Source organism: Oncorhynchus tshawytscha, linkage group LG07 (genome assembly GCF_018296145.1).
Source record: "Oncorhynchus tshawytscha isolate Ot180627B linkage group LG07, Otsh_v2.0, whole genome shotgun sequence".
Lineage (NCBI taxonomy): Eukaryota > Metazoa > Chordata > Actinopteri > Salmoniformes > Salmonidae > Oncorhynchus > Oncorhynchus tshawytscha.
The window spans coordinates 58833606-58844436 of NC_056435.1; positions in this window are offsets into that span (position 1 = coordinate 58833606).

Sequence of the window (10831 nt, forward strand, 5' to 3'; positions counted from 1 at the left end):
ATGATTTAATCTTAATGATTACGTTACCTTTACAAAAATGACACGCGTACAATGGAGGACGACGGTGAGTTGTGGTATTAAAATGACCATGTTGGAATTCATGCACGTGTGAAAGTTGGAGCGCACAGTTTCCCCAGTGCGTGTGCATAGCCCCGTGCGGTACATTCCAGCTCCTCGTATCGGCCGGGCTAGAGTGGGCATCGAGCCAGGTGCCATGAAGCCGGCTCTATGCATCTGGTCTACAGTGCGTCTGCTCGGGCCGGCGTACATGGCACCAGCCTTACGCATGGTGTCCCCGGTTCGCCAGCACAGCCCAGTGCGGGCTATTCCACCTCGCCGCACTGGCCTGGCTACGGAGAGCATTCAACCAGGTAAGGTTGGGCAGGCTCGGCACTCAAGAGCTCTAGTGCTCCTGCACGGTCCGGTCTACCCAGTTCCACCTCCACGCACCAGCCCTCCGGTAGCAGCCCCCCGCACCAGGCTGTCTCTCAGTCTTCTGCCTACAGGTGTTCCCGCCTGTCTAGTGCTGGTAGAGCCTTCCTCCTCTCCAGCGCTGCCAGAGTCTCCCGTCTGTCCTGAGCTGCCAGAGTCGCCAGAGCCGCCGGTCTGTCCTGTGCCGCCAGAGCCGCCGGTCTGTCCTGTGCCGCCAGAGCCGCCGGTCTGTCCTGAGCCGCCAGAGCCGCCGGTCTGTCCTGAGCCGCCAGAGCCGCCGGTCTGTCCTAAGCCGCCAGAGCCGCCGGCCAGCCAGGAGCCGCCAGAGCCGTCGGCCAGCCAGGAGCCGCCAGAGCCGTCGGCCAGCCAGGAGCCACCAGAGCCGTCGGCCAGCCAGGAGCTGCCAGAGCCGTCAGCCAGCCAGGATCTGCCAGAGCCGTCAGCCAGCCAGGAGCTGCCAGAGCCGTCAGTCAGCCAGGAGCTTCCAGAGCCGTCGGTCAGCCAGGAGCTGCCAGAGCCGTCGGCCAGCCAGGAGCTGCCAGAGCCGTCAGCCAGCCAGGAGCTGCCAGAGCCGTCAGTCAGCCAGACGATGCCAGAATCGCCCTTCACTCCGGAGCTGCCGGAGTCTCCCGCCTGTCCGGCGCTGCCGGAGTCTCCCGCCTGTCCGGCGCTGCCAGAGTCTCCCGCCTGTCCGGCGCTGCCAGAGTCTCCCGCCTGTCCGGCGCTGCCAGAGACTCCTGCCTGTCCGGCGCTGCCGGAGTCTCCCGTCCATTCGGGACCCATTTCTAGCTTTTTTACATGGCACCTATTGCACATTTACTTTCTTCTCCAAAACTGTGTTTTGCATTATTTAAACCAAATTGAACATGTTTCATTTTATTTGAGGCTAAATAGATTTTATTTATGTATTATATTAAGTTAAAATAAAAGTGTTCATTTTTCATTCAGTATTGTTATAATTGTCATTATTACAAATATATACATAAAATCGGCCGATTTAATCAGTATCGGCTTTTTTTGGTCCTCCAATAATCGGTATCGGTGTTGAAGAATCATAATCGGTCGACCTCTACTTGGAACCTCTAACCCTGGCAATTTGACTGGTAAACCCATGGGCACACTCGTAATGGTTGTGACTAGAGGTAGTACAGCTACGACCGGAAGTAGCAGGTTAGGAGAGCATTTTTACCTAACCCTTTTCCTAACCTTAACCTAAGTCTTCTAACCTGCCACGTTAATAATACAAACCTGCTGCATGTTTTCCTAATAACCTGCTACGAAAAACTCACTTCCATACGTAGCTGTACTCCCTCTAGTCAGAACCACTCTGCCTGGAATTGTGTTGCAATCATTTCCATTTTAATCTAGAATATTAATTCAAATTATGTTAACTGATGTGGCTCATTCAATGGGATGTATTTTTTGTAATATCAGTTGAGTTGATATACAGTTGAAGTCGGAAGAGTCATTAAAACTCATTTTTCAACCACTCCACAAATTTCTTGTTAACAAACTATAGTTTGGGCAAGTTGGTTAGGACATCTACTTTGTGCATGACACAAGTAGTCTTTCCAACAATTGTTTACAGACAGATTATTTCACTTATAAATTCATTCTATCACAATTCCAGTGGGACAGAAGTTTACATACACTAAGTTGACTGTGCCTTTAAACAGCTTGGAAAATTCCAGAAAATGATGTCATGGCATTAGAAGCTTCTGATAGGCTATTTGACATAATTTGGTCAATTGGAGGTGTAGCTGTGGATGTATTTCAAGGCCTACATTCAAACTAATTGCCTCTTTGCTTGACATCATAGGAAAATCAAAAGAAAGACCTCAGAAAATAATTGTAGACCTCCACACATCTGGTTCATCATTGGGAGCAATTTCCAAACACCAGAAGGTACCACGTTCATCTGTACAAACAATAGTACGCAAGTATAAACAGCATGGGACCACACAGCCGTCATACCTCTCAGGAAGGAGACGTGTTCTGTCTCCTAGAGATGAACGTACTTTGGTGCGAAAAGTGCAAATCAATCCCAGAACAACAGCAAAGGACCTTGTGAAGATGCTGGAGGAAACAGGTACAAAAATATCTATATCCACAGTAAAACGAGTCCTATATCGACATAACTTGAAAGGCCGCTCAGTAAGGAAGAAGCCACTGCTCCAAAACCGCCATAGAAAAGCCAGACTACGGTTTGCTACTGCATATGGGGACAAAGATGGTACTTTTTGGAGAAATGTCCTCTGGACTGCACCGGGTTTGCAGCATCATGTTGTGGGGGTGCTTTGCTGCAGTGTGCTCAGGAGGACCACATTCTTGTTTCTTTTTAGGAGGTAAGAAACTAGAGTGGTGGTGGGGTGAAGGAAAACTTTGATGAGAAGGCCTCTCTCCCCCTTGAGGCAAGGAGTGCAGGGGGGAGCTCAGGCTTGTTCTTTCTAACTGTGCCAACCATGGTGATCTTCCTCTTCAGGATCTGCTGGCTGAGTTCAATCAGTAGCACACATAATCTCAATTTCTCTTTGTGTGTGTGTGTGTGTGTCTTTGTGGTGTGTAAATGATTTTATAACTGCCGGGTCAAGACAGTCTTTGTACTCTGGTGGTGTACAGCTTTCATGGAAATATGAACCAAGGCGATGTTTCACTTTTTCTAATGTTGGGGTCACTCTAGGGAAAGTAATCAAGTTTAAAGTTGAAAAAAATATGATTTAGGGGGTTTTCTCTGCTGTTAAACATAGTGGCGGGTAATTTTTTACCGTTAAGACAACATAGGAGTTAATGCAAAAAAGTCCCACCTGTCTCTAAAAACGTTTCTCTGTGAAAAGCAGCATGTGCCAAATCTTCCAACAGAGAAAGATCAGCCATTCAATGTCCTATTATCTCGGTCTTTTACAGTATTTCAGCAATGGTTTTACTTTGACATGCCTCTAATTTAACAAATTACTGTAGTTTACATTGATTATTATCATAACAAATGCGATATACTCTTCAGTATACTCTGTCCTTCTGCACACACTCGAAGCATGGCCCAATCTTTTACATGATTTACACTGCAATTGTTTGGGAATGAAAGCTCTTACAGCGAATCTTACTTAACCAAGTTTCACATGTGTAGGTTGATCTTATATATAAAGAAGAACCGACAGAACCTTTACTCTATTCACCGAGTGTGTAAGGTGCCGGGCCCCAACCACCCCTGGAATTCTCTTCAGGTATTCAATGGTAACATCCGCTGTCACCCCTGAGATGACTCATTTAACGGGCGCTCTGCTCCCAAATTCAAAGCATGATACTCTGTTGTATGGATTCTTTTGAGGCCCACTACAAACTTCCGTTCTTCAGAAACACAATTCCTCCTAATAAATCCACTTCTGGTGACTTTGACAGATTCCACTTTTCCATCTTTAACACCTAAAACAGGTCTCCCAGATAATGGTCCATAATCAACTAATGCATACCAACAAGAAACAAATAATTATCCAACATACACTGAGAATACAAAACATTAAGGACAGGTTCTCTTTCCATGATATAGACTGACCAGGAGAATCCAGGTGAAAGCTTGATCCCTTGTTGATGTAACTTATTGATGAAGGGGAGGAGACCGGTTAAAGAAGGATTTTTAAGCCTTGAGACATGGATTGTGTACGTGTGCCATTCAGAGGGTGAATGGGCAAGACAAAATATTTAAGTGCCTTTGAACGGGGTATGGTAGTAGGTGCCTGGCACACCAGTTTGTGTCAAGAACTGCAACGCTTCTGGGTCTTTCACACTCAACAGTTTCCCATTTGTATCAAGAAGGGTCTACCACCCAAAGGACATCCAGCCAAATTGACACAGCTGTGGGAAGCATTGGAGTCAACATGTGCCAGCATCCCTGTGGCAGGTAGCTTAGCGGTTAAGAGCATTGGGCCAGTCATTGCGAGGTCTCTGGTTCGAATCCCTGAGCTGACTTGGTGAAAAATCTGTCTGTTTTCCCTTGAGCAAGACACTTCACTCTAAAAGTTGCTCTGGATAAGGGTGTCTGCTAAATGACTAAAATGTAAAAAATGAATGCTTTCAACACCCTGTAGAGTCCATGCCCCGACGAATTGTGGCTGTTCTGGGAGCAAAAAGGGGGGGAGGGGGGTGCAACTCAATGTTATTGTTCTTAATGTTTTGTATGCTCAGTGTAATACATATGTATGTATATATATATATATATTTTTTTTTTATTTTATATATTTTTATATATTTTTATATATATATATATTTAAAAAAAAAAAATTTATTCTCAGTGTATATACTGCATAATGAAAACACAGTTAAAACCCTGTTTTCAGATGTAAGAACATTTTTAAACCTTAGTTACATAGACCTTTCTTGGTTGTAGCTAGGGTTGCAAAACTACTGGTTATTTACCAAAGCTAACCGTAATTTTGGTAATCTGTGGCAATCTATGGAAACCTTGATAATTTATACTTGAATAACTTATATGCTTATACAAGGAACGTTTTAGCTATAATTTTATTCCAAGTAAACATTTAAGACTACAAAAATCTATAGGACAAGTAGTGCAAGCTAATAGTCATCAAGGCAGGACCCACTAATTTCATTCATACTGACAAATAAGAAATGCCACAATATCCCTGTCAATAGTTGGAGTAGGATGATTGCAATGCACCCTGCCTCAGACTGTCAGGATGTTCCTTTTCTAGCTCACAAACTACATTACTTTGCTGTGATGATTTATTTGATTCATTCCTGTCTCTCACTTTTGTCTCACATGATCTTTCAGGTCTCCTGTGTCCTGCTTCCAGAGATCAACCAAGTGCTATTCACCTAGCATGAGCCGATTCACTCACCTGTGAGGATAACCATCCTACTTCAGTTTGAACTCGCCCTGCTGTCACTATTTAGACTTTGGGACCACATATGCATTTGCCTGTTGTTTTTTCTTTGTGGGTTCTGTCTTACACAGTCTAGTGCATTTTAGAGTTGAAGAACACCAACTGCAGACAAACATGCTTGTTTGAGCATCTCAGACTAAATTCAATGTAGAATCAGTTGAACAAGGTGACAAACAGATTATTTTCCTATTGTAACATGCAGTGGTAATAATTCTATTGTCCCCGTCAAGAGGACTGACTTTTGCCATAGATGGTAGTTCTCGTCTCTGGACAACACAAGCTTTAGACCACACAATAATTCTGCTAAGGGGTTTGTTGCTCTCTACATTGGTCAGCTACATTGGTGACCAGGGTGGGATCCTTATGATATGCCAATGGGGCCTGGGCACACTAATGCTCCTAGAGAGAAGGGGGAATACTGAAGCATGCGTTGATGACAGTTCAACAGTCTCCATCAGAGGTACAGGCTTTTGGTATAGATGTTAAAGCTCTCATTTCTGGACTGCAACGTTTTAAGATTGTGCCCTCCACGGCTCAGTCACATAAAATTTGATTTAAAAGTTGATGCCAAAATATTGCCAATCCGTTCTTATTCTACTAACTATGACTGAGCCATGGAGGGCAAAATCTACGTTAGTAGAATAAGAACGGATTGGCAATATTTTGGCATCAACTTTTAAATCAAATTTCAGATGACCTGGCCTCCACAATCACCCAACCTCAATCCAATTGAGATGGTTTGGGAGGAGTTGGACCGCAAGGTGAAGGAAAATCAGTCAACAAGTGCTCAGCATATGTGGGAACTCCTTCAAGACTGTTGGCAAAGCATTCTAGGTGAAGCTGGTTGAGAGAATTCCAAAAGCGTGCAAAGCTGTCATCAAGGCAAAGGGTGGCAACTTTGATGAATGTCAAATATAAAATATATTTGTTTAAACCTTTCTTTGGTTAATACATGATTCCATGTGTTATTTCATAGTTTTGAAATTATTCACTACTATTCTACAATGTAGAAAATAGTCCAAATAATGAAAACCCCTTGAATGAGTAGGTGTGTCCAAACTTTTGACTGGTACTGTAAACCGTTTTTTTGTTGTTGTTCAAACTCATTAAAAAAAGTATGGTTGGGTTCAGAATTAAATGATTGGAAAATAACTTCAGTTCCAGCCCGTTTAAAAAATTTCTGGGCTCAGTGTCTGGTTTCTACACTATTGTGCTCTGGTTTTCCATTGTTGTACTTCATTGTTTGTAATGTTAAATCTTCTTCATATAATATCACGACAGGCCTCCATGCAAAGCTCCAGTATCTTCCTAAAACCCTGATTCTTTTCTCTTCTGTACAGTGTGCTCAATCTACGGTACCTGCTCTTTGAAAACTCTCTGGAGGCCGTCTTTCGTTTACATCCACCTACTGGTTCTTTTGAGAGTAATTCACCACAAACAATCTGGGGAGTAGAACAATGGCCTAAAAACAGGGAGGCACGCAAACATTTTCAAAAGTGACCTGTCAGTAACCCTACCTGGTTCCCAGGGATTCAGAAATCTAAGCAGTCAAAACAGCATTAATAAAGACAGTGGTGTCATAGCAAGTGTGGTAACTTCAATGTCACAACATTATGTAGGCCCCACTTAGTGCCTACTGTCTACTAGGTATTTTCTTCAGACATAGTTCTCAACCTGTGATTTATGTTCTTCTGTATGTTTTATGTCAATTGGTGTTGTTTTGTTCTATCCCCCCCTCCTCTCATAGGTCTGTCCAGTGAAGCTGATCTATGCCTATGGGAAAACTGATGACATCATTGTAGCATTAGTTATATTGTCAGCCTTGGTCTTAGAAGTAGGCTACATAACTGTAGAGTGAAATTAGTAATTGTAATCATAATTTAGTCATCTGGAGTTGTAGGTACTGTATATTGGTTTTCAACACCTCCAAAACCTGTGGAAGATCATATGACTCTAAGTTATGTATCTCCTTGGTGCCAACAGAGATGGTCGCCTTGCTTCAAGTTCTTAGGAATCTATGCAGTATTTTATTTTTTAATTTATTGTTTCTTACATTGTTACCCCTTGGAATCTTCAGTCTTAATATATACAGCCGCGAAGAACTATTGGATATAAGAGCAACGTCAACTTACCAACATTACAACCAGGAATACAACTTTCCCAAAGCGGATTCTCTGTTCGGACTACCACCCAAGACAATGGATTTAATTCCAGTAGTCGACCCAAAACAACGATGCCGCAGAAGGGGCAAATGAAGCGGTCACCTGGCCAGGCTCCGTAGACATGCACATTGCCCACCGCTCCAGAGTTTACTACTAGACAATGTCCAGTCTCTTGACAACAAGGTAGCTGAAATTCGAGCACGGCTTGCTTTCCAGAGAGACATCAGAGATTGTATCATTCTCTGTTTCACGGAAACATGACTCTCTCTGGATATATTATAGGAATCGGTCCAGCCACCGGGCTTCTCCATGCATTGTGCCGACAGAGATACACACCTCTCTGGGAAGAGGAAGGGCGGGGTTGTATGCTTTATGATTACCAACTCAAGGTGTAATCATAACAACATACAGGAACTCAAGTCCTTCTGCTCACCTGATCAAGAATTCCTTACAATCAAATGCCAGCCATTTTAACTACCAAGAGAATTCCCGTCAGTTATAGTCACAGCTGTGTACATTCCCCCTCAAGCAGACACCAAGATGGCCATCAAGGAACTTCACTGGACTATATGCAAACCCTACATCCTGAGGCTGCATTTATTGTAGCTGGGTAATTTAACAAAGCAAATTTGAGAACAAGGCTACCTAAATTATACCAGCATATTGATTGTGCTACGCGCATGCGCAATACCCTCGACCACTGCTACTCTAACTTCCGAGATGCATAGAAAGTCCTCCCCCGCCCTCCCTTCGGCAAATCCGACCACGACGCCATCTTGCTCCTTCCGTCTTATAGGCAGAAACTCAAACAGGACGTACCAGTGACAAGAACCATTCAACGCTGGTCCGTCCAGTTGGAGCCATGCTTGAATTTTGTTTTGATCATGCGGCCTGGAATTTGTTCCGGTCAGCCTCTGAGAACAACATCGACCAATACGCTGACGTGGTGAGTGTGTTTAAAAATAAGTGCATTGGAGATGTTGAACCCACTGTGACTATTAAAACCTACCCTAATCAGAAACAGTGGATGGTTGGCAACATTCGCACAAAACTGAAAGCGAGATCCACCGCATTAAACCATGGAAAGAGGTCTGGGTATATGTCTGAATATGAACAGTGTAGTTATTCCCTTCTCAACGCAATCAAGCGAGCGAAATGCCAGTACAGGGACAAGGTGGAGTCGCAATTCAACTGCTCAGACACGAGACGTATGTGGCAGGGTCTACAGGAAATCAAGGACTACAAAAATGAATCCAGCTACGTAACGGACACCAACGTCACGCTTCCACACATATTCAATCACTCCCTATCCCAGTCTGTTGTCCCCACATGCTTCAAGGTGGCTACCATTGTTCCTGTACCCAAGAAGGCAAAGATAACTGAAATAAATTACTACCGCCCCGTAGCACTCGCTTCTGTCATCATGAAGTGCTTTGAGAGAATAGTCAAGGATCATATCACCTCCACCTTACCGGTCACCCTAGACCCACTTCAGTTTGCATACCGCTTCAACAGGTCCACAGATGACGCAATCGACATTACACTGCCCTATTCCATCTTGACAAAAGGAATACCTATGTAAGATTACTGTTCATTGAATACAGCTCAGCCTTCAACACCATAGTACCCAGATGGTGAAGGTAGGAAACAACATCTTCACTTCGCTGACCCTCAACACTGGGGCCCCACAAGTGTGCATGTCATATATATCCTTGCCACTCCTATCATTTGCCAAAGAGACTGGCCTTTCAATTGTTTATTTTTCCTTTATTTAACTAGGCAAGTCAGTTAAGAACAAATTCTTATTTTCAATGACAGCCTAGAAACAGTGAGTTAACTGCCTTGTTCAGGGGCAGAACAACAGATTTTTACCTTGTCAGCTCGGAGATTCAATCTTACAACCTTTCGGTTACTAGTCCAATGCTCTAACCACTAGGCTACCTGCCACCCCAATCTTTAAATATGAACATTAATGAACGAGGAGATCAGAGCATTTAATCCTGATTCGATAACCCTCATAGCTATCCTCCAGGTTATGCAAATATTGGAACTATTTCTACAATTTCTCTTCTTAAAATCAGATTTTAAGCCTAACCCTAAACTTAAATGAAGTCTAAAGCACATTTTGGTTTTTATGAATTTTTAAGAAATAGCCAATTTTGACTTTGTGGATGTGATAACTAGTGGAAACCACAGCAGTGTCTCATGTCAAATAGCGTGACGGCTGTCTGCACTGATAACTCGCAAACACTCATGGGGAAGCTAAAAAGATGTTAGGCTACAATATGCTGTCCTAACATTTGAAAATGTTACCAAGTTAACATCGTCCACTGAACCACCTTTCATTCTCAATTGAGTCAGAGTTAATCTTACCAAAAACTATAAACCTGTAGATAATATTGACTTTTTTTCACGACCAAGTCTTCACTACCTAATTCTACATCTAGCTAAGGTGTTTTGCAGTGCCCAAAAATGTGCTAGCTGACGCATTCTGCTTGCTGGCTGAACCAGTCACAATTCAATCCATATGAAATGAAAGGCAAGGATGCGGACAGTAACAGTTCACACACTCCAGCTAGCTAGCTAGCTAGCTAGTGTAGCGAAGTTGTAGCTAATGCACAAATGAGTTTTCATGATATCTGTGATTAGTGAGCCGAGTTCCACAAGTGTTACAAAGTAGCGAGGCACAGTGCCAGCTGTCAGAGTCACGCACTTCTAGGAGTAGTGGGTGCGAAGTCAGGCGCAGAGGGTAAAAGACGATCATGTTTATTGCGGCACAGGAAAACGGTCACCCCAAATCACCAGGCGCAAACAAAAATGACCGACCCAAACAGTCTGGAGAAAACAAGAATGTAGCTCAACCATGAACAGAGGAACAAGCCCACAAAAAAAGCAGCCGGGCATAACCGGCTTAAATAGCCCTAACTAAAACCTAAATAAGAAACAGGTGTAACCAATAAGATAAAACCAACAGAAGAGGAAAAGGGGATCGGTGGCTGCTAGTAGACCGGCGACGACGACCGCCGAGTGTCGCCCAAACAGGAAGAGGAGCCACCTTCGGTGTGAGTCGTGACAGTCATAGAACAGTCCCATAATTTTGGTGCAATACAAATTCCTCCACTAGCTGGAAAACTAGGTAGCTACTATACCGTATGGCAATTCAAACTAGCCTGCTAGCTGGAGTAAGTTTATTCAGCTGATCGCGCATGGTTTGCCGTAGTAGCCAGTGCTTCATAGCTACTGAGAGCGGAGTGATTTTCAGAATTAGAATCTAGAGTCAGGCGAATGAGCGATTTTTAGAGATGAGTTCTACATCCTACAAGACAGATCGGTTGAGGG